Consider the following 25077-nt stretch of genomic DNA (forward strand, 5'->3'; position numbering starts at 1 on the left):
GTTATATTATAATAAAAACATTTACGTTTATTGAGTTGATAGATTTTTGTACAAGTCATTTTTACTTAATAAACAGCGCCATGACTCCCGAATATAATAATAAAATATAATATATAATAATATATATATAATTCGTTAGTGGTTTTTATTATAAATGAGTAAAACACAAATTATGTGTAAATTAAATTAATTTGTTTGATGTAAGTGATTTGCATTAAGTTCATAATATTTAAAAGTACCTCATGATATAAAAAAGTGAACTTACCTATCTGAACTTATGAAAATCCTTATATTAAAATAATAATACCATTATATACCTAGTATTCCACTTATATACATATAGGTAAAGAGTAATATTATTCGTGAACTTATTATTCTTAAATTAATTTTATTTAAAAAAAAAAAACCGAAAAATTTACTAAGATATCATGGCATTTGTTTTAAAAGGATCACTTATATTTAGTGACGCCAACAAGCATAGTTGCCCCAAATATCTTTTATGCTTATTGCGTACTATACAAATGTATAGATTGTACAATTTTCTGAATAAAAAATACAACTTTCTATGTATTTAAATGCATAAATATTAAACACAACACATTAACAATTCCGTTTATTTTTTATGGTAAACACAACGCAAAGATTTTAACTTAAATAAATATTAAATTGTATACGTTCTATATGTATATTAATCCACCTGTTAAAAGGAATTTCGTGACATCAAGTCAAATAGAATACATAAATAATACATCGGCAATAATTACTGTTCAAATTTGTGTCGATAATAATTGATTTATTCTATAGTATTGATACTAAAGTGAGATTAGTGATTAAATATTACTAAAACATTATATTTAACGGTTTTTTTTTATTACATTTTGTCTCAAATATTTCGATGATGATGATAATAATATAGCAAGTATTTTTATGGTGTAGATCAAGTAAAGCAAATTTTCAATTGATTTTATAATATCGACAAAAACTAATGTAAAACAAATAATAATTATCAGAATACTTTGATATTATTTAATAACTTTATTATATTTTAGAGACTAAAAAAGTATATATTTTGGAAAAATTAGTAATAAACACATTTAATTTTAAAATTTTATGTATATAAAGGTACTTGTGTTTTAATATGTATAACATAGTAAATTTAAATGGAATTGAAAATTGTTAAAATTTCTGAATCGTATCAATCAATCACAATATATGTTAATATATTACAAATAACAATAATATTTATTTAGCAACGATAATAATATAGTTGTAACGTCGAAAGAAATATAACTACTTTGTAAAAATGACTTGAAAAATAAATAAAGATTTATTTAAATTTTTCAAATAAACGTTACTAAAATCACTACTGGCACCAATAATCCGTGTTAACCTTAAGCTTTCATTGTATAATGTAACATTCGTCGTTTATTTATTATTTTTCTAAACATGGGAAAAAATCGAAAGTTATTTTATGAATGTTGTTACACTTTTGAGAATATGGTTTTGTTTAAATTCTATGTTAAATTTCAGTTGTTACGCTAATTGAATAATGTTTATATTGAACTTTATAACCATTGCTTCTACTAAATTACTGTTGTTATTATTTTAAGCACTGTTAAGTCAGTGGATTGAATATTGATCGTTACATAGGTAATACGTAGAATTAATAGAAATCTTCTGGAAGTGATAAAAAGTACTTTTGACGAGAGTACTTACTTTAAATTTCCATTGGCCGCATTCCTAATCTAATTCAACGTATTCTCTCAAAGATTGATAATGGATTAGATTATACTGTATTTTTAAAATAAAATTCTCTGGTATAACCACCTAAATTACTGTTTGCAGTCAAGAACCCTACATATATCTAATTCTTCTAACCTATTTTCTCACACAGTAATTTTAGCCTTATGATATATAGGTAAGAACTAATGATAAACATTATTTGATAATAGATCAGTTACTACGATTGGCGTACAATTCTTTATTTATTTTATGTTCTTAAACTTTTAAACTTGTATTATAATATCATACCGTGATTATTAATGATTATTTGTATTAAAATATGAAAAATATATTTTATGAATTTTGTTGATATACTTTTATAATTAGTATTTTATTTTAATTTCCATACCAAACATATTATATTTGAATACAGAACTTCTGAGATTTATTTATTTTTTTGTTTTTTGTTACTGTTGTAGTTGATCAAATCGACAGAAAAATATATCTAAGTCAATAAGTTATAACTCATAAGGTTCACTCAGTTTAAAATAAATATTTTTACGGATAAAATACGTGAAAGATTACTACATTTTTATAAAGTTCACCCATATAATATATTCTATATTTGTTTTAAAGTATAGGGTTTATATATATTTTTATTTATCATATATTTTACTTTATATATTTAATAAATGTTTTACTAAATAAATATAAAGTGTAGTACATAATATAGTACACATTTAATGTTATTTTATTATTTTAGTTATGCCTATGAAAACGACTAAATATAAAATAGTAAATTAAAACATGAAATAAATATAAAAAAAATTTTACTTAATATTTTACTTTAATTATTTTTTTTATTTAGCAGCTAAGTATCTTGTCTCTCTAATATTATCTCTCTCTTTATCTCTCTGCCAAGTTCAAAAACACAATATCTTAAATAGTTTTAATATACACAATTAAATTAATCACCTGTTATTTACTACAATAACTATATAATGTTAATTTTCCGTGAAAACGAATCAACATATTTCATAAGATTTTAGTCAACTATCGTAATAATGCATGATGATATTTATACATCTATATTTTAAATGATTATTTTTTGCATAAATTCAAAAAATGTTGGTATTAATTACCTGCTTTCTTTTAATAAAACGTAAAGTTAATCTGTTATTGCAAACTTTTGTCAATTTTCGAAACAAAGCAAACATAACGTATGAAAAGTGCAACGCTTGCTAATTATATATATACATAAAAATATTCGTATAATATGTATTTTTCAAGATTTGTTTTTGTTTTAAGCTAAGTTACTTAATATCAGTTGTTTATAAATGCTTAAAGGTTATATAACTAACAACTATACAAATATTACCTACTCAACTGTAAAATCAACTCTTTAATAAGAATAACTATACAAATATACATATATTATAATGTTAAAGACTAATTTGATAATTTTTTATTACCTAATCATAATTTTATTATTATGTATTTTTTTGAAACAGTAAAATTATTTTGATTTTTTAATCTACTTATAGATAATGTTTTTGATTTAATAATTTTCAATAAATAATTGTTAACTCTGTTAAAAAAATTGAAAATTGAATATGAGATTACTAATAAGTAGTTATTCATGATCATTTCATTAAATTAAAGATACATAAGCATAATTTTTTTAAAAGCATTTAAAGTTCACATTATGAAAAAAAATTTACAAGCTATTTTCGTAAGTCTAAATGTTATAAATTGTAAGTACAAAGTTCCTTATAAGTTGTTTGTACTGAAACCCAACCAAAAATCTAAAAAAGATTTTAAAACAATTTTTTCAGACATTTGAAATTTAGAAATTAGATATTATTCAAACACAAATAAAAAAAATGGTAATTATTTTATTGTCGTTCCAAAATATTTTTCGTGAGGTTTTGAAACTTTTACATAGGTAATTATCATTATACATATTTTTTATACCTACGAAATGAATGTGAAAATGCCATTTTCAAAACATAAACCAAAAAGATAGGTATTTTATAAAAATTAAATATTTATAATATAATAATTAATAAGTGTATTTTATTTTTATTTTTTTTTTTTATTTTTGCAACAATTAATTACTAATTATTGTTTTAATATTATATAGTATAAAATGTATTATTAATATTAAAATAATTTATTTTAATAGTAATAACATACCACAAAATATATTTTGTAATATAATCTGACAGACCGCCTTTGCTCAGAATTGTTCTTCGTATACGATTTATCATTGAATTCAAATTTATCACATCCATTACAGTGACTTACTCAATGACGAGGTTTACTCGACACCAACACCTACTGTATAGAAGAGCGTTTACCTACTTTCCTTCCTTTTTGTTTGTTTGTATATCATCAATCATCACTTATCATCTTTTGAAGCATTAAAAATGCTTCAATATTCAACTTCGAAGGTGATTTCTGGAAAACAGGAAAAATATATTCGTATTTTTCGTTATAATCAAGAGAACTATAAACGAAAAAATACGGACAACGGAAATATTCACAGAATACCGTTGTTTTTTTACAAAATTAATTTTTTATTTTAATTAAAAACCAAAGAATTGTAAATACTTGAAATATTTAAATTAACATTTTCTTTGGTCATGGTAAGTATATTTATTTAAATTTTATTAAATAAATATATTATTTTCTGTTTACCTAGGCATTTGAAATCTTTAATATGATTTTAATTTTTTGTAATATACGATTTATATAAATACTTACTTATAGTATGATAATATTTTTTTTATGCTTTGTCAAAAGACTTGAACATTAATATAAGGTCCCTCATAAGTCATTATTACTGTAATCATAAATTAGGTAAATAGATATTCGATTTTTGTTATTGTATTAAAATTCAAAAAGTTTTAATCATAAAAATATAAAACATTTCACAATAAACTTAAATTATTATTAATTTCTATTCATAACAATTTTTAAATAAATGTTTTTTTAATTGTTTATATTTGGTGAAAAAGCTTGACATTTGAATACAAAGATGCCTTATAAGTTGTTCTAATAATTATTTAAAAATATTGAAAATATAAATATATGCTCAACTTTATTTTATAAAAAAAATGTTAAAACTACAAATTATATGATTAAATTTGTCAACATTGTGAAAATTTGTAATTTATTTTGTAATCAAAATCTATAAACTTATCGATTCTAATAGGCAAGGCTTGAAAATTTTCAAATTAGTCTTTCTGATAGGAATCTAAAAAAATTCGAAAATTTGTATTTATATTTGAAGTTCAAATTTGTTCGATATCGGACATTTAAAGATAAATAACAAATTTTAATTCATTTTTTTGTTATATAAAAATATTAATCATAGCTGGAGTTTAAATGAGTTGTCATTATGATTTTCTAGAGAAATTATATAATAGGCCTTGAATAATATTGTAAAAACGATGTAATAACATTTTCATTACTATATAATATGACGCAATACACTTAACATTAAGTTTTTGAGTTATACAAACACATTAAAACAAAATAAGCTTCGTTCAAAATCGTTTAAAATCAGTTATTCGCCAGTAAATTTAAATCATTAATACAAATTTTATATAATACTTACAATGCGATGTGAATGAAATTTAACAGACGTTTAACTTCCAATCTCAAAATTATATATTGTGTACCAGTATATTATCTAATATATTATATTATATATTATATAATTTTTCATTTTTGTATTATATTGTCATCAAAATATTTTTTGTTATAAATTATAAGTTATATCAAGTGATAAAAAACACCAATCAGACTATTATCCCTGCTTTATAACCTTAGTAAAATTTTAATTCAGAGCGAAAACGTATTTAAAATACACACATATCTATTTAGATCTCAACTAAATAGTAAATACATAAAATATACATTTAAATGCGACTTGAATAACATTATAATTGAAAAACATTGTTTTTTTAACAATCTTTTCCCACCACTATCTAAAGTAAAACTCAGAATGCGTAGATGGTTAAGAGATATTCGTAATGCATTTCTCACTAAGTGTAATTATATCAAAGTTCTTAAAGTCTTATAAATAATAATAATAAAAAAAAAACCTTTTCAAGTACTATCCAAATTCATTTCCTCGATTAACTATAGTTTAATCGTGGACTTACATATCTCAAAATGATCATTTAAAGTTAATTGTACTACTTATTGATTTTTATTGTTCAGTAAAACTTTGAAATTTGTGAAATAAAAAAAAAAAGATTAAAAGAAAAATGCTTAAACGAAGCTTAACTATATTTCAAACATTCATATCGCGCACCTACTTGAATAACACATTTTTGTTTAACACAGTAAACGTATAGGTATTTGCTTAGTTTCTTATATTCATAATCTGTAATGCAGCATTTTTTGATTGATAAATAAAAATAGACCTGAAATATGTGCATTATACATATATCTATGTCTGTGTGTGATATTGCGTGTAATACATCGCATGCAATATGTATAAATGGTTTTATCAGCAAACTTGAATATTGTAAAAAAATTAAAATGTAGTAATAATTATTAATTTACTTAACCGCATAAAAAATAGGTATTCTATTCACTAATATGATAAATTTCAGATAATATTTGTCGTATTCTTTAAATACTTATTTTGTCTCAACTTGTTCGTTAATTCACGCAATAACCAATAATTATTTGTTCTAAAAACTTTATGAATTGTACAAAATGTAATTAATTCAATATTAGGATAATATTATGACACCTACACAATAATATAATGTAGGTTATGTTTTTTTATCGTTGTGCTCAATAGTTATTTATTTAGTTTTTATGTTGTGTATAAGATGTTATAACGATAAGAACCGTCCTAATAATTAATATAGAGATATTTAATTAGATATTTGTCTATTCATTGACTATATTAACCCATATTTTACCCAGATGCCAGTGCCCACCAATAACCACAAATTGAAAGTTTATCAATGGCTACATCACATTAGTTAATTTAGTTATTAAGTATAAAATAGCTATTGCTGTTTCTAACTTTAGTATGCTTATGAATAAACATTTTAATGTTCTTCATATTGCTATTCAATATTGATCGTGGCTATTTGTAAATTTATTTTATCCAATCCAACCAATCAACGCAGAGACGAACTTATCGTAGAAGCCACTGAGTAATAAACACTATATTCTGTCTAATAAATAAACTATAAATCAAAATAAATTATGTTCCATAAATTATTTTTATTATAAACTATAATTTATACATTACATATAGGTTCATACGATCTGTAACTTGGCCCCAGTAACAATACACGTGACTAACTAACACAACAATATATGTTATTAATTTGTCTACAAGACTACTTTGCATACTTACAATTTGACGTACCTATAATATATTTACAATTTGAAACATAATACTCTTCATGAAATCCGATTTCGTTGACTTTTTGCCCCATATATATTTTCGATGATCGCTCGTTATTTATTTATTTTATTATTATTTTTATTTTTAATTTAACATATAGGTAATAGTAGCCTGTGGTGGTTAAAAATACAATTCTTTATAATATTGTGATGAAGTTTATCCAAACATTGATATTACGTATAATATTTTTTTAGCATGTTAATATTTTATGTTCAGTTAGGCGTAATAAGTATATCAGTGTTTAAATAAGTGTATTTTTGATTACAAAATACAATTAATTGGTGTCGTGAAGTAATATGGGTTAGTATGCAAGAATTATAGCATTCTTTAATAGAATGAATAAAAAATAGATTTATAACTAGAAAAATATTACATCATTATCCATTATAACATAAATTGAATTATATAAATCGAAGTTATCTATAATTTATATGCATAATGCATGTACATCATATTATTATAAATACCAATAAACTAACTATTGTAATAATTCAAAAACAAAACTTAGAAACAACGCACAATGTTTCCGCAGTTTTTAATTTCTAATAATATTCTGATTGTTACAATTCATTAAAATTTTAAAATACAAATTTGAACACAAAAAAATGATTAAAATTTCTAGTGATGATACAATGTTGTTAGTTTTTATTTGATATTGATTATTAGAGAATAGATATTGAAAAGAAAAATCATTATAGTGGTTGGCCAGATGATGATCAAAAATTAAATAGTTAAATAAGTATTTGAATGTTATGTAGTTTTTAAATAGAAAAACTGTAAAAATGCATGTAAATATTTCATAAGATAAAAACGTTTCGAGTTTTCAATCACTTAATACATTAGTTGAATTTGTGATCCAAAAACTTATTATTCGTTGTATATTTAGAATACCAATTTGACTTTAAAATTACGAAATGTTCAACAATGTATACTGATGTAATTTTTATTTGTTTTAAAAGGTTTATAGATAATTAATATTATTTTAAAAGTTCTCAAATTATACTGCAGTTTTTTTTACATGAATATTTATGTTTTTTGTTATAATAAAATATAATATTTATTAAAAAACCTTATATGAGTTATCACTTATCACTTATCATAAAATACGTTATAAATCAAAAATGATATTTAATTTAAAACTTTAATTTGTACAGCTAATAACTATGATAACAAATAATTGTTCGTAAATAATAATTATAATACTTAATATTCGTCAACTTTCTTATTATTCTTAAAATTAATTAAATAATATTTTATCTTCGTAAATTAGTATGGAGTAATATTACTATTTATTATTATTTTTTTTTTTTGTTTGTAAAATATTTTGATAGTTTTATAATAAATATATTATATTGATTTTATCTATTTTAACAAGATCGTTTACCTTGACGCTGGAATACCAACGAGTTGTTTTTGACTCGTTTATTTCTTAATACATTAATTAATATGATATTAGCTACATCTTTTTGCTGAAAATTCTTCTTTTTTTTTTTAGATTTTTCAAAAGATAAAAATATAATACATTAAAAAAAGTCTAATTTAAATTAAAAGAAATATTCATAGTTGGTTTATGATCCCTATAATCAAATAAGTATCTAGTATCAACCTACTTGAGACTTTATTGTATTTTAACAATGCATTATTTTAACTACTCGAGTGGTTGAAATGAAGGGTACCTCTACTATTTTAATTTTCATATTTAGTCCCTATATTTGAATATATTAATATATATTTTCTAATCAACATTCAATTTAACTTTAAATATTTTTTATTCACATACAATTTTTTTACCTTTTTTTTAATAAAAATACACATAATTTGTTTAACTGCGTGAGCTAAATGGCTACAATTAAAATTTGTTCAATAGACTATGATTAATACCATTTCCAACGCACGGAATACACATTTACTTCCTAAAATACATATTTGTGCTCCCCAGATAATAAACAAAGAAATCAAATGAGTCTCAGAGGAGTGAGCCAATATTTTGATTTAATTTTTTTCAACTTATAACTATACGCTCTTTTGACTTCGTGAACTTATGCTACTTATATAAGTAGATAGATACTTGTTTAATATACTGGTTTAGGTAAAGTATGGTTTTACAAGATACGCTCATTTAATATTATACTTATTTTGAAAATCCTTTACTAATAAGCGTTTTTTTCATTCTTGTATTCAATGCAGGCATAATATTATGTGTCTATACATATGATTAACACGTTAACGATATAAGACGAATAGGATCAAAAGAGCGTGCGTTTACTATTTAGGAACGTATAGATTAAGTAAATTAGGTAAACAATATCTTGAGTCAACAAAAAAAAAAAATTGACAATTCTATCAGAAATCTTACGTTATTTTCAGAACTGGAATAACGTATACAACCAAAAAATACCGACAAAAGGAAAAAAATCAGTACAAATTATAATTGACGGCTTTCGGAGCTTACGAAACCCACGCACCTTCAACACTCATACGCTTATGGCTTATACACCTATTGGCTAATACTAAACAACATTAAATAATAATAAAATAATATTTTTATACGGTCTATAAATGATATAGTACCTATAACTTATATCGCAGCGTAATATTATCGTTTGAACATTAATATTACGCACACCCAATATTATGCACGTGATGCGTCCAATAAAACCAATGAGTCTTAACAAGGTTCGGCTAGGAAACTTCAAAGAACACACTTTTCTACTTCGGAGTACATGAAATTAAAAATGTATGCTGTTATTTAAAAAATAAAAAGTAAAATACAAAATATATTTTATTGTTTTTGTTAAAAATACTGTATTAAGATTACTATAAAAAAGTATATTTTGCAATACCTACTTCTCGAAAAAAAACGAGTGTTCGCTTTTAAATGAATCACTGCAGTGTATAATATTATTGTGGTACCTACCTATTAACTACTATATCATGCATGAGTGCGCAAGCGAAAAGCAAATATAAGTACCTGATGTTTTTATTAGTAATTTATAATAATTTTCGAGTATTATTATGTACAGGTCTGGAAAAAATTACGCGTTCTCGCACAAACACACGATATACCCATGACTCTGGCGTTACATCACTCGTCGCCAGGAATCATCACCGCGGCCACGGCCAAGAACGGGTTGTCCTCGAGTGGCGCACTCGCACGATCTCGATTTGGTACATTACAATTACTTACAATACAACAATTATACAACCATTCGACACAATGCGCACACATGAGTTTTGTTATTAAAAATATATCATGTATGTATCGTGTGGTTTATCTAGTCACTACGTGTGTTGTCGTATTCATTCGTATCAATCGCTAAGTCGAACAAAACTGTAAGTCTTGCAATTGCAGTGATGGACCTAATAACCGAACTACTGTAGTCAGAAAAAAATGCATAGATTTAATGTTAGATTTTATATATTATGTTTATAAATGTTAACAATAACAAATATAAAACATATTATATCCACTGTGCCTATTATAGTAATTTTTAATGGTTTTTATTCGGACGAACGAGTGCTAAAAATTATATAGTCTATAATAATATAATCTTAGGCCCTTTACGGTTTCAGTACATTATCGTCTGGCCTAATGTTGACCCGTAAGTTTAATTTTCTGAAACGGTTTCTGTATTTTATTATACGTAATAGTAGTAAAATATTTTATCAAATGGAAATTTAATGTGTTATTGACGTCCATTATAAAAAAAAATATTAAAAATGATTTTGTTTTCATTAAAATGAAATATTGAAAATTAAAATTAAATTGATTTTTACTACATTATTATAGGTACAAAGCGTAAGTTCAATTTAATATTTGTGTACAACAATTTATATTTTTTTTTTTATCTATACACCAGTTCCGTTTATATTCTAAATTACTTTAGCTTATTATTATGACTTAATTTCCCATAAATATCACAAACTTTTATATTTGTATGCTTGCGAAACATAAAGCATAGCTTATAGTATAACACAACAAGAGTGAACAATAATGGGAAATAGTTTGTATAGTTGTTGATCTAACTAGAACTGTCTCAAAACTCCGTCTTTAATTGTATTTTGAACAAAACCGTACAAATGTAAGGGAAAATAATATGTTGTCGGTCAATTTGGGTGCGTATACCTACGCTGTTAGCGATGTCTGTTCACTATAATACCTCTTCTTCGTCGCAACAATGATTAACTGTACGGGCATATAGCAGGTGTGTAGATTTTCTATAGGCCCTGTTTACCGGCCGTAAACGATTGTTAAACCCACCACCACTCGCGACGGAGAACCGCAGTTGTATTGCGTTGTGATCAATGGTCTTCGCCGGTTGCACGTGGTTCGGTCGTACCTAACCTAACCACTGCACGTTCCGACGAATTCGGCATAAAAATCACGAATAGGTTGCGTTTTAATATGCATTGTCATTGTGCGACCACGACGGCGAAACGATGACACTCCCCAAAACGAAAAATCGTCGTCGGTTATTTTATAAAAATATTAATATTGTAATATTTGTGATCGACTACTATATTATGGACGCGTGATGCACCGATGCGTTTTCCTGCGGCGGCGACGAGTCCGCGTTTTGTTGTCGCGACGACGATGGGTACGTGTGTGGTGTCACGCGGTCTCGCGCGCCCAGTCGCGGCACTCGGCAGTCAGTCAGTCGTGCCGGTCCAGTCCGCGCGCGCGTACGTCGATCGTCCAACCGGTGAAATCGCAGTCGCGTGTGCAAAATCGGTTTGTTTTTTTTTTGGTTTTATTAGAATATACCCGTACACGATGTCGTCGCGTTCGTAATAATTTTTAATATTATCGTACAGAGCTGACAGTAAAAATGACATATAGTTGTCGGTATTGTTCGTGGTTATATTATTATTATTTTTTCGTATCGAATTAACGGCGCATCGCACATCGAGCCGGTGGTTCTTACAACCGCACACGACTAATTATTGCTTACGAGAAAAAAAACAAATTAAGTAAAAACGCATGTTCAGCATTTTAATACTAATATACTAATTTACATTTTATAATGTTATTATCGCGATATTGTAAGAAAAAGCAATAACTGCAATATCAGTTATTAATGAATTATTATATAATTACGTTATTGACATTCTAACAATTTTAGTTCCCGAAGTATATTGTAAAATGTTTACCTCAGATAAATCAATCTTCGTTCAATTGACCTATAATGATTTTTATAATACGATGACTAAAAATGTTTACATGTTATATTTGAATTAGATTTTTATTTTTTATAGCAAAGTGCTTAAATTCGCCTATGAATATATCGTAAAATGGATAACATTGATAATCCAAGTACTTTCATCTCTAATACGTTGATAATATAAGTTAATTGAATGCGTACATTTTAAATGTGTAAAATTTGCCGTTTTTCTTGTTTTGTTGGATAAAACAAATGATGATTGGTGCATGTATAAAGTATTTAACAAAGATTGTTTTTTATTATTATATTTATTATTTCATATGTTAAAATAAACTAAATTATTTTATTTTTTGGAAAATCGATCTGCACTAACTCCGCAAAGTATATATTCAAACCAACGCGAAACCAGGATTTATTATGTATTTAAGTATTACTTATAAGGGAGGATATTCACACATTCTCTGTTGTAGTAAAAAGTCTTACATAATAAATAAATTGTACATTATTATTATTATTATTTATTTTTACATAAATATGGCTGACGGGGAGTGTTATTAATTATATCACCCAAAACACCTCTCTAGCTACGACAAAGATTCAAATTACAATTATTTTACGTACGCCAGAAGCATATATTTATGACACTATAATATACTACTTTGTTTAAAAAAAATATATTGTTTTGAATTCAACAAAATGCACATATTTTTTTTGACGCAAGATAATTTTGATTGCATTTTTGAGGTAGCTTTGAAACATTGCTGTAAATTAAATTATTTTTTTTCAACTGCTAGTTTTATTAGTTGATGGTTTATTTTTTAAAAGATAAAAATAATAATAACAGCAATAACAATCATTTTCATTAAGTTGTGTCTACGACTCTACATCTAATAATCCTATATAAATGTTACCCTACTATTATAATATAAAAGATGAATATATCAAAGAGTATTATAAGTCATCACAACTGACTGAATATCAGAATGTTTTCTGACAACATTTTTATTAATAGGTATCAAAGTGGAATAAGTAGAACTATTGATAAGTAATCTATATTCAATAATTAAAACATAATATGCAATGGAAATATGAAAAAAAGTTCTTGGATTAATAAAGGATACTACATATTTGAATTTAATTGGTTATGGTAGCAAATATAAATTATTGCTTTAAAAAGTAGTTAAACGATAAATAAATAACAAAGAAACAAATATAAATTATCGGTTACCCGTGTACAGTATAGGTAGGTACCTATACAAATACGCAAACTAATAATTAATGGCATACATTGGTCAAAGAACCTAAAGATTCACTTTTTCATTTAAATATTTCAATTCCTTAATTAATTTTCTTAAAATAGCTACCCTCTATACTACCAATCATATTATATAAATCAGAACGCAAAAAGGCAGTTAAAGAAACTCATATAGTAGACAATTACCTTGCCCCCGCTCTCTATTACTTTAAGATCAACATTTTTAGATTCTGACTTCTATGTAGATTATATATCGTATTTTATAATAATTTTGATTTATCTACCTCATTCTTTGGGCTAGATAATGCTTGAGAATCTTTATAGGGATATATTATCTGTAGATTATAAATTGGACAAAGAAGATAAGTGATTTAACTTGTTCGTAACAAAATTGATTGTGTTTATTTTCGTAATATTAAAAATTTAATAATCTTTGAAATATTAAGCAACTGGTAATTTAATAACTTATTTAACCATAATTTCATAGTTTAGTAAATTGAAACAATTTATTTGGGTGCTAATATAATGTAGAATTAGAAAATTACACCAGTTTTAATGTTAAACAATTTTTAGAACTAATATTTTAATAAATATTTATCAGTTATTTTATTTTTTTTATTTGTGTTAATTATAATTAATAATATTTTGATAATTCAAAACAAACCATTTGAATTATACGATTACGTTCGATTTGGGTATTATGTGAATTGATTAATTTTGTGAATTTATTACCTAGAATATTGATTATTTTATGCTTTCATTAAAACAAAAGTAGTTTTTAATTTCACTAGAAATTATATTTTGAAAGAGGTGATTTATCATTTTTTTTTTTTAAATTAAAAATAATGATACAATACAATGTATAATTACGATTTTTTTGGCTACGATCTGCAGTGATAGCACCCAGGTGAACGAAATGAAACGATTGTTCTATCACCCTTCACCATGTACATTTTTGAAAAAAATTAATTGACATAAAGCTTGTACATGTACATTCAATCAAATAATATTCATATAAACACTATAACCAGAAAAATGATATAGAATTTCCACATAATAGCATAATAGGTTAGTGGTTACGTATAAGTATTCCCAATTGTGGCAAACTACATTATAATTTAAAATCAATGAAAATATATCAACCAGCAAAAAAAAGATATTTCTCGGAAATCGATTATTACAATTTTCTACAATTTTTTTTCTAAAACTAATAGCAATTTTACTATTTCAATGTTATATTGACGGTCCACGTTCAATTGAAAATTGAAATCATATAGGTTCGCGATATATGTTGAGCACTTTTTTTATTACTGCCTTACTCTAAGAAAGTGTTTTATCAATAAAAAAAATAACAAGCATTGTAAAACCAATAGTTTCCTTGTTTCAATCAGAATTCAAAATTGCAAAGCAAATAAGCAACTTTTTTTATTACTCTTCCTGTACAGATTCTTCGAAAACATTGTTATTGTAGGTACCTAATTTTTTATAAATAATGAACAAATAATTTACAACATTTATTTTGTACCTAACATTCAATCATTTTCAGTGTTAAAGCTTTTATTAATAATTTAACGATTTTTAGGTATTATAGACAATTAGGTACTAATATTTTATGTATATATATATAAAATATATTCAATTTTAACAATACAGTTTTAAAAAAATCTATATATTTATAAAGCTTAGATATTTTAATTCACAATTAAGTATCTCATTTTCGTTTTATACAATACAATTTAGAAACGAAAAAAATTATCGAACTTATACCTCAACATCTACTGAAATTATTATAAGTACAAATACCTAGGTAGTTTACCCATAAAAATATGGTGAAAATCAAAAATCAATAATATAAATTTCGATTATATTTATATATGAACATATATAAATATTATGATGAAGTACACTAGGATCTAGGAGCCAACAAATATATATCTATAGCATGTGAATATACAATTATTAGCAATTTTTAATAATTTATAAAAAATATTAATTTTAGCCATAATAATTATTATTATTACAATAACTGTGTCTTTAAATATAATATGTTTGTATATCACATTCACCTCAAAGGTAGCATTTTAACTCATTTTACAATTTAATGAAAATGAAAATTCCATAGTTAATACATCCTAAATATTTTACTTTTAATTTGTAAAATGTTTGCTAATTTTAATAACTATATTTTCACTCATACCCAATATTTAAAATATGTTGCTATTAATATTATTTTTGTATAATATATGACATATTATAAATTATAATACACCCAGCCGATGCTCTTTAATATTAAAATAACTATCCAATGACTTACATAAGCATATATTTATAAACATGACCTATTCAATTTTTACTACATTTTAAAATTACGATTTTTATAAATAACAAAATTATACTTTTATTTTTATATTTTGAAACTTAATGTGAAAATGTTTATATAATATAATAGCGCCAAATAAATTTTTAATGATTTATAAATAATCGAGTTATAGTAAAGTGATGTGGTGGGTTAGGTTAATGAGACAGTTTAATATTCTTACCCTATAGTAGTCTCATCATCTTAACTTAAATTATTTATAAAATATAAATTACTATTCATTGGTTTAATAGTCAATACTTAAACATAACATTTACAAATAAATATCCTATTTCATAAAATAAAATTTAAAATATAGCTTGATATTTAAATAAACTAAGGTACTAAAATAGGTAATTATCGGATGATGAAAAAAATAATATATAAAGCTTAATATAATTCCTCATTATGGTTGGTGGATAAAACGTCGTCAAATTTGCTTAAAATAATATCGCTGGCTATCGATACAATTTTTTTACCCTAAACATTAAATTATAACGTTATCATTTTGATAATATAATATTCAGCAAAATTATAATATGACAAGTAATGGGTTTAGACGTTGAAAACGAGTTATTATTACTTGTTATTTATGGTCAGTCGTGACATAAGAGGCATATTTGAAGATTATAAATCATTTTTCATTGTACAAATATATATTGTTCTCTGCTTATTGATCATTAATAATTTTATAAGATTACTATGAAATATATGAATACATATTAAATATAGATACATATTATTGACGTATTTTAGTATTGATGCTATACTTCTCAATTACGATAAATGCTTATACCGATATTATGATATTTTAGAATTATACTTAATACTATACTTTAGTTGATTAATAGTGTTTTTATTCGCACAATAAATAAAAAAAAACCAATTTTAATAAATTCAATTCTTAAAAATTGCTACACGATTAGAAACATATTAAAATAGAAGTACTGTAGTAGATAGGTATTATACATAATATTATAATTTTACCATTACATTTCACAATATAAATAAAATGAAAAATTATATGTTACAGTTCCAATATCTTATTGTTATACCTTTTTTTTAACCAATATTAATTAAGACTTATAAGGATGTGTATTATATTATAAATTAATAAATAATATGTACATTTTAAAAGAGGTCCGGGCCAAATAAATAACGTAAATAACATTTTTAATTTCAACGATTCAGTATTTTTTTTTTTTTTTGTCATTAAGAACTAATAGTTTTAAACCATGGTTTAATTTGCTTAGTATTATACTAATTTTAATTTATTATGGTTGTGACTTGCTAAATTACGTTTGAAAAATAAAATATTATTAATATTTAAGAAAAAGTTAATCCGGACAAATTGAATAGAATAGAGCATAGAGAAATTAATATACTTTCAAACTAAAAATTATATAAAATATTAAAATATATTTATATTTATTATTTTTAACTTAAATTTGTTAAAAGTATTTTTAATTAATATTTTTATTTTAAAATGAAAAGTTAAAGTATTCATTTTATTGTTTAACATGATTTACTTTCCTATGCTGACTAATGAGTATATTTTTAATTATTTTGTTAAAATTTCTAACAGGTTAGTTGGGATTATGAATAAAAAAGATAACAATTATAATTTATAAAGATTGTCAATTAAAAAGGATAAAAAAAATAGTTTTAAAAAAAATGAAAAATACATACATTTATTTTAAATTATTATTATTATTGTTATTTATATTAATTTCGTTACAAACACTATTCTATTTAATTTAATAGATTTACAAAATTTTTATTTCACTATTATAGAATATTGGCCTAATGTACGTGTGTATTTCATTTTATCGTCGAAAAATTTTTTTTATTTGGTAGTACATTATATGAGTATTAAATATTTTTTAGTATCTAGGTATTCTAGACTATGAAAACTATAGTGTTATGGATGTTCGCTTGATAAAATTAAAAATTAGTAATCAAATAAATATTTAATATAATACATTCCATTGTAATTTTAAATAATAGATTTGAAATGATATTCTATCGGATTAATTTGGAACGGTAATAGTAATAATATTAATATTGTCATTATGCGCTGAATAAAAGTATTAGCATTAAACGATTATATTGTATTTATAATATAAACTATTATATTTTTCTTAACTTTTATAAAATTAAAAAACAATTAAATAACCTTACAACTTAACGAATTTTATCCATAATATAATTTAATTGTTTCTAAGTACCCAAGCGGTTTGATACTGGTTCACCCCATTTACTCAACTGAACAACAGTTTAATGAATAACAATTCGAAAACAGCATTTTTTTAATTTATGTGTAAATACTAATACTGCGTAAACCTTACCAGAATTTCCATTACATTAAAAAAAATTAATTTAGAATACATTTTGAAACTTTATTTTTGATTGGATATATGATATTGAATTTTAATATTCATTTATTTACGTTAAATTAAAATGTGCGTAGAAATGTACAACAATTATTTTTTTCAGTATTGTGTATATGCCGATACTTGTCGGTTTTTTGATGGGATTAATGGAGTTTAATACTTTTCAAAGGAACACGTCCCGAACCACTTAACGGATATTTATTATTTGGGTCAATGAACCTTAAATATATTCGCATTGTTTAAACCTTACTATCGTTATCATCAACCGTATTGAACGGTAACGATGAGGATGAGATTTGCATTTTACTCATCAAAATAATAATCATTTTAATATTATTAAAATAATTATTGTTTATTAACTTCTCAAATGAACCCCTTTTGGCACGTGCGTTGAACACAATCTTTTGAATATGTATATTATTGTTTCTGACTGCAGTTGTGTTCTAAAATACACAATCGTAATTATTATTGTTTATACAACAGATATTATCAGCTACAAAGGCTTTCATTGTTAAGTATCTATAATATATATTTTTCAAATAATACAAAATCTATCGAAAGGATAATTTAAGGCTAATAGGAAGCGAGATATAATCGGTTTTATATATGTTGTTATACAGTTATCCTGTATACTTTCAATTGTTTCAAGTATTTTATATAAACAGACGAATATAAAATTGATTGAAAATTGATCACAAAATTAAATTTAAAAAGGTTTATTATTCAAGTAATTAAGTAATCACCAACTTCTAAACCGTAACAATCACTAGTTTCAAAAAAAAAAAAAAATAATTTGTTTATTTCCTATACCCATTGATGATATTTACAGGTAATAAAGAGATAAAATATTTTATTTATATCATATATGATTATTTTCAAAAACTCTACGGACTTGTGAATTATGGAAGTGTCATAAAAAAAAGATTAATTATGACAATAATAAAGTATAATTATAAATATATAAGTTACTTGTCTACCGTCAAAAGATAAAGAATTCATACATAATAATCTTTGAGTAAATAACCAAATGGTTATTAAGATAGAAATAGAAATATAAAAAATTAAAGTAATATCGAAATTGAATATTTTAATTTGTATGTTATTATGTTAACCTCCTTAAATTAGGTCATTCTATGTGAAAATGGGAATACATTGATTGGCAATTAACTGGAAAGTTTGTTTGCTTATATTATATGTTCTATATTAATAACAACAATTGTTTCGTGGTTATACATTTTACATTGCATAATCACTTATTATCATTGTTACTATATAAATTAATATCATAATAGGTGTTATGAAAAATCTAAATTGATCTTTGTAGAATTGTACCTTAATTATATAATGATTTAATTTAAAATATTTTTGACAACTAATAATCAACAACAAATAATGATGAATTATATAATAGTATAGTACTACTGTACTCAGTGTATGGTAATATGTGTATAATTTAATGTAAAATATAAAAAATGTTTATAATAATAATAATAATAATAATAATGATAATTTGAAAATTGAAAATATAATATTGTCAATATTTTTCTCGATGAATATGGCTGAGGGTTATTTTGCTAGTACTATAATATATATTATTACTAAAGAAAAAAAAATTAATGATTTATTAAAGACCGTTGAACACAGTTATTGCATTGTTTTTGCATCAAATTACAAAACGAAATTGACTATAAACTAATAAACAAGACTTACTTATTATTGAGTTATATAAATTGTATAATATAATCATTTTAAAGTATATCGATTGAAGTTTGTCTTTATTGGGAAAGTCACGCTAAGTTGGAATGGCGCAATTTAGATTTAAACAGACCATGTGGTCACGTTATATACTTATAACCGATAATATTATGTATATCTGTGTATTGTGTATAGACTTGATTTCATACATAGCATCATCTTTGTTTTTTTCTCTCAAAAATAATAATAAATGGAGAAATTGGTTTTCCATATTTTGATCTTGGGATTTCGTTGCATAAATCCGACACTGTTAAATGCTTTTATAGTATACTGTTTTTGAAGGTTGTTCAATTATTTTCTAACTAGATTATTAGATATACAGGATATAATTGTCGATCCTTGCACCATGTTTTTACATCAAATTTTAAACTATAATAATAAAACTCTGTTACTTTTTATTCACAAATTTTACCACGCTGTCATCACTCAAGAAGTTTTGTTTTGTTTTAATTGTATCTAATTGATATATATATATATTCATTATTTATCGATATTTTATTTCTATACATAAATAATTATTGCCAGTTTAACATTAAACTAATACAATGATATATTTTATGAAAGTAATAAAAATATTATAATGAATAATATAATATAATGAGAATAAAGTATTATAGTAAATGTCAAAATAAGCTGCTTTACTACAAGTATATGATTTGATATGATTTGAGATTCTGTTCTTTAAAACATATCATTGTACTGAAGCATTTTTTTTATTTCAATAATATAATAATATAACATGTATTATTATCTGAACATACTTCATTTGATAGTTATATCAGAGAATTGGGAAAATCTTTCTGAATTAAGAAATAAGGAAGCTGTAATTTTTATTTTTAAAAACACTTCAGTTTATTATTTTACTGGCATACGAAACAACTAGATACATTTTTTATAGCAATAAAAAATAAAAATTGTATAAATAAATAAATGAAAAATCGACATCTAAAAAAAAATATACGAATAAACTATTTTTGCGGATAAATATTTATTAAATTTATTAAATAAAATGATTTATGGTAGATGTTTGATTAATTATATTATGTTTATGTTTCAATCACATTAATCTGTATTGATAACATATTTTAAATACAATACCGGTATCTTTCTTTATTGTTTACAGTTGTTTTTATTATTGGTTTTTACATTTTCAATGTTAAAACTGATGAGTGGTAGAATAGAAGCATTCCAAGAAACGCTTTCAGGCTCCCTTGAGAATACCTACTCAAGCATTTACATATTTGTAAACTGCTCTCAGTTCTATACATAATTTAATTACAGTTAGTAACCCGACAGGAAGAAAGTGTTTCGGATGTAACAAATTTTTCATGAGTCCGGTAAACATACTTCATACAATTTTGGAATGCAGTTGAGATAACGATGAATAATAAAACGATTTCAATTTTCAAGCGGTTAAAAAGGATCGAGTTCATCTTTGGTCACGTTCCGTCACGTTTTATCAATACCCACCTACCTGCAATATCTCAGAGACTATCGAAAATCCGTTTCTTTTTCAATCAAATATCAGAATTGGCACTTGTAAAATTTCATATCCTATATAAATATTGAATATTAAAAAAGAAGATAGTCTACGTTTACATAATAAATTGAAATTATTTTTTATTATTTGTAATATAAGTAAGTAATAACATAACAACCAAATTATTGAAGTATTCTTTTTTTGATTGGTTACATAAATACATAATATTTTTCTAATGTCCTTCCATAGATAAAAATATAACATACCTACATACAAATTAAATGATTAAAAAAGTGATAAAAATAATCTTAAAACGATATTATTTATTTTCTATATCTAGGTTTTTTGTATTTTAAGTTTAATTGTATGTTTTTGAGTAACTATAGTATTATGTTTTAGACCGGGGAATAATAATTTTTAAAGGTTTAATACATATTTTATTATATTTCAAGTTATTTAACTGTCTCCACAAAGTTCGTTTGTTTCTTTGCGCTTTAGAATTTAATTAAATTATTTATATAATTGAAATGTTAAAGCAAAAATCACGTTTTTTTAATGGTAGGTACTTCAAATTCTAACTTCGATTTCTTTGTTTATTTGTTATTCGTGTTATTTGTACCATCAAATAAATTACTTAATGAATATTAAAAAGGGGCAAGTAGGTATCAAGTATATTTCGTCATTGCAATGTATGTGTTAAACTTTGAACTCGATGATAAATTATTGCATGTGAAAAACTATTCTAAGCGGACTAAGCGGACACGATGTGCCTATATATCTATTATAGTTTATAAATTAAAAATTGATATAATATAAATATTAAATATATAATATATAAATTTATTATAAATTATAATTATTATTTTATTCGTATGACTATTATAGTAATTTATTTTACTATTAGTACCTAATAGGCGCTGTAAGTTGAATTGATTTATACTAAAAACATAGCATTTATTATATTATTAAAATTAAATTATAATAATAACATATTGTATTTATATGATAGTTATTAACTTTTTGATCAATATCGTCCTACCGTAGAACTGCGTGAATAGGTTCGTGTTATAAATAGAAAATAGCAAAAAAATAATCTAAATGTTTTGAAAATACTCTTGTGACATTAGCTTTATAATAAAATATAATATACGTAAATGTTTCAAATCTCCACAAATACCTATATTTTGAATAACAACAAAAGATCTAAAATCGTTATTCTTTGTTTAAGTATCTATAATTTCGTCCACGTTTTTAAACTTCAAATCTCTATAAAAAATTGTGTTAAATTTTTTTCAGAATTTAGTACATAGTACTCGTAAGTTATAGAGAACTTTGTATTATATTTTCAAGTCTTAATCAAATAAATTTAATATTAACAAATATATTAAAAAAGATTTAGTAGTTGTTCATGGTTTTGATGAATTTTTCAAAATTTTAACCTAAAACACTCATACAAAATTATTGTGAAGTTACAATCAACTTTTTTATTTTTTCTAGTAATAATAATTATTAAGAACTTTATATCACATTTTGAAGTTTCAGTGAAAAATTTTTTTCTGTAAAAATTCATGTTTTCTTTCGTAAAATCAATACGTGGTCCGTACAGACTAAAAAGAAACACCTAAAGTGTTTTTACATTTCTTAAATAATTTTTTGAATATAAAAAAATATATTACACAAAATAATACATAATATTTTACTCAACTCGTAACTTTTTTAATATTAATATAAAGTAAAAATTTCACATAATCTTATGAAAATACAATTTGTTTTTAAAACAATTGTGTATAAATTAAACAAATTTTAGTTTTTTTTCTACTTAAAAATAAATCAATGTTATTCATTAGAAAGTGTTTTGATGTAACTAATTACTTTAAAACGTAAATACAATTAACTAGAGCCTTACATCTATTGTAAAATTTACTTAAGAAAATATAATATGTTTATTGTTAGTATAATATTAAAAATCTTAGAGGGTTTTATTCTTGTTTTTACATACTTTTTTCTTTTTTGTATGAAAGTTAATTTTAAGCTCAGAAGTAAATATTTTTATTATTCTCTATTTGTTTACCATCTAGAGTTTGATATACTTCATCACTTAATAACTTGACTTTTAAATTTTTTTATTGAAAAGATATATTTTATCTTTATGCCTTGTCAAAATATATAGTAGATCCACTAAGTACAGGTACTCTCAGCGCATTTCACTGTATTAGTTATAACTAATGAGATTATGTAAAATAGAGTCTGTCAGGGGACATAAGTTAAGTTTGGAAAATTATATACGTACTAACTACCAACTATATTAACTCGCCAGGGATATTAAATATATTTTTACCTTTCTACCTATAAATACATGGTTATCATTTATTTACCACTTTAATTAAGTTATATATGTATAGTTATCAAATACCTAAGTTTCTAAAGGAAATTTTTTAAATAAGGACATACATCGTCTATATAATTTACTACTGCCATTATAATTTACACTTTTGTATAATATTTTCTAGAACTTGATAAAAACCATTAAAACCTATCTATATAATACAGTTTTGGATTACGCAGCGAATTATTTATTGTTTTTATTAATACAATAATGTAATTTTTCACTTTCTACGGGAACTTTCATGTAGTAAAAACTATATAATACGACGCATTGATTGAAAATTGATTTTATTGTTTCTGACCAAAATTGGTTTAATGATTTCGACAGTAGTTTCCATAAGCGTTATAGCCAATAACTATCGGACAACATTTTAAGTTTCAACTGAATTCGCACATCCACTAAGAATTTTTTTAACACCTATAATTTTAGCGTATACCAAACGCTCAGTCTCATTAAATACACTATATAATATTTTGTTAAAAATAATTTAGAAATTAAAAATTAAAATTTTTATCAGTACCACGAGGAAGTATTGATGGGATGGGCTTCAAATGTATGTACAAAAGTTAAACTCTAAAAAATGTCGTATTAAGAAACAAATATTTCCGTTAATTCTTTCAGATAACATAAAATTGTGAACGTATTAATAAGTATAATAGTAAATAAACTTATATACGAATTCATAACAGACGAATTACGCCCTTCCCATCCGATATCACAACGTTTACAATTACAAGTTATTGTTATTATAGTTACAATATATTTTGGTTTGTTTGTGATTCAGCTAACCACCACGGCCGAATCAAAGGTGTGGTAGTGGCTCATACGAAGTTCCTATTAAAACAGAAAATTTCAAATGATGCGTCATATTGCCGTGAGCAAGCACCATTAATACGATGTACAATAAAAACGATGGACAAATTAATTGGTACCAAACGTTGATTTAAAATATTGCTGTGGTATTCAGAGTTTACTTAAATGATAATCCGACAACGTGAAAACACTAATGACGTTGTTCCTTCGTATACTTGTGTTGAACGTTTTCAAATTTCGTACTGTAAATTATATTTATTTCGATTTCATGTGACCAATCAGTCCAAATGTGCGCACTACTAAATCAATGGT

At 23.8% G+C, this 25077-nt stretch overlaps 1 protein-coding gene across 1 annotated transcript in view; it reads left to right on the forward strand.

The window, feature by feature from the left end:
• Positions 1 to 11808: 11808 nt before the first annotated feature.
• Positions 11809 to 25077, forward strand: part of LOC132929819 (adenylate cyclase type 2) — a 63537-nt gene continuing 50268 nt past the window's right edge. The window contains exon 1 of the mRNA XM_060995404.1: positions 11809 to 12136. The gene's annotated coding sequence lies outside the window, so the exon portion shown is untranslated. The remainder of the gene's footprint in view (positions 12137 to 25077) is intronic.

The sequence above is a fragment of the Rhopalosiphum padi genome, chromosome 4 (genome assembly GCF_020882245.1).
Source record: "Rhopalosiphum padi isolate XX-2018 chromosome 4, ASM2088224v1, whole genome shotgun sequence".
Taxonomy (NCBI): domain Eukaryota; kingdom Metazoa; phylum Arthropoda; class Insecta; order Hemiptera; family Aphididae; genus Rhopalosiphum; species Rhopalosiphum padi.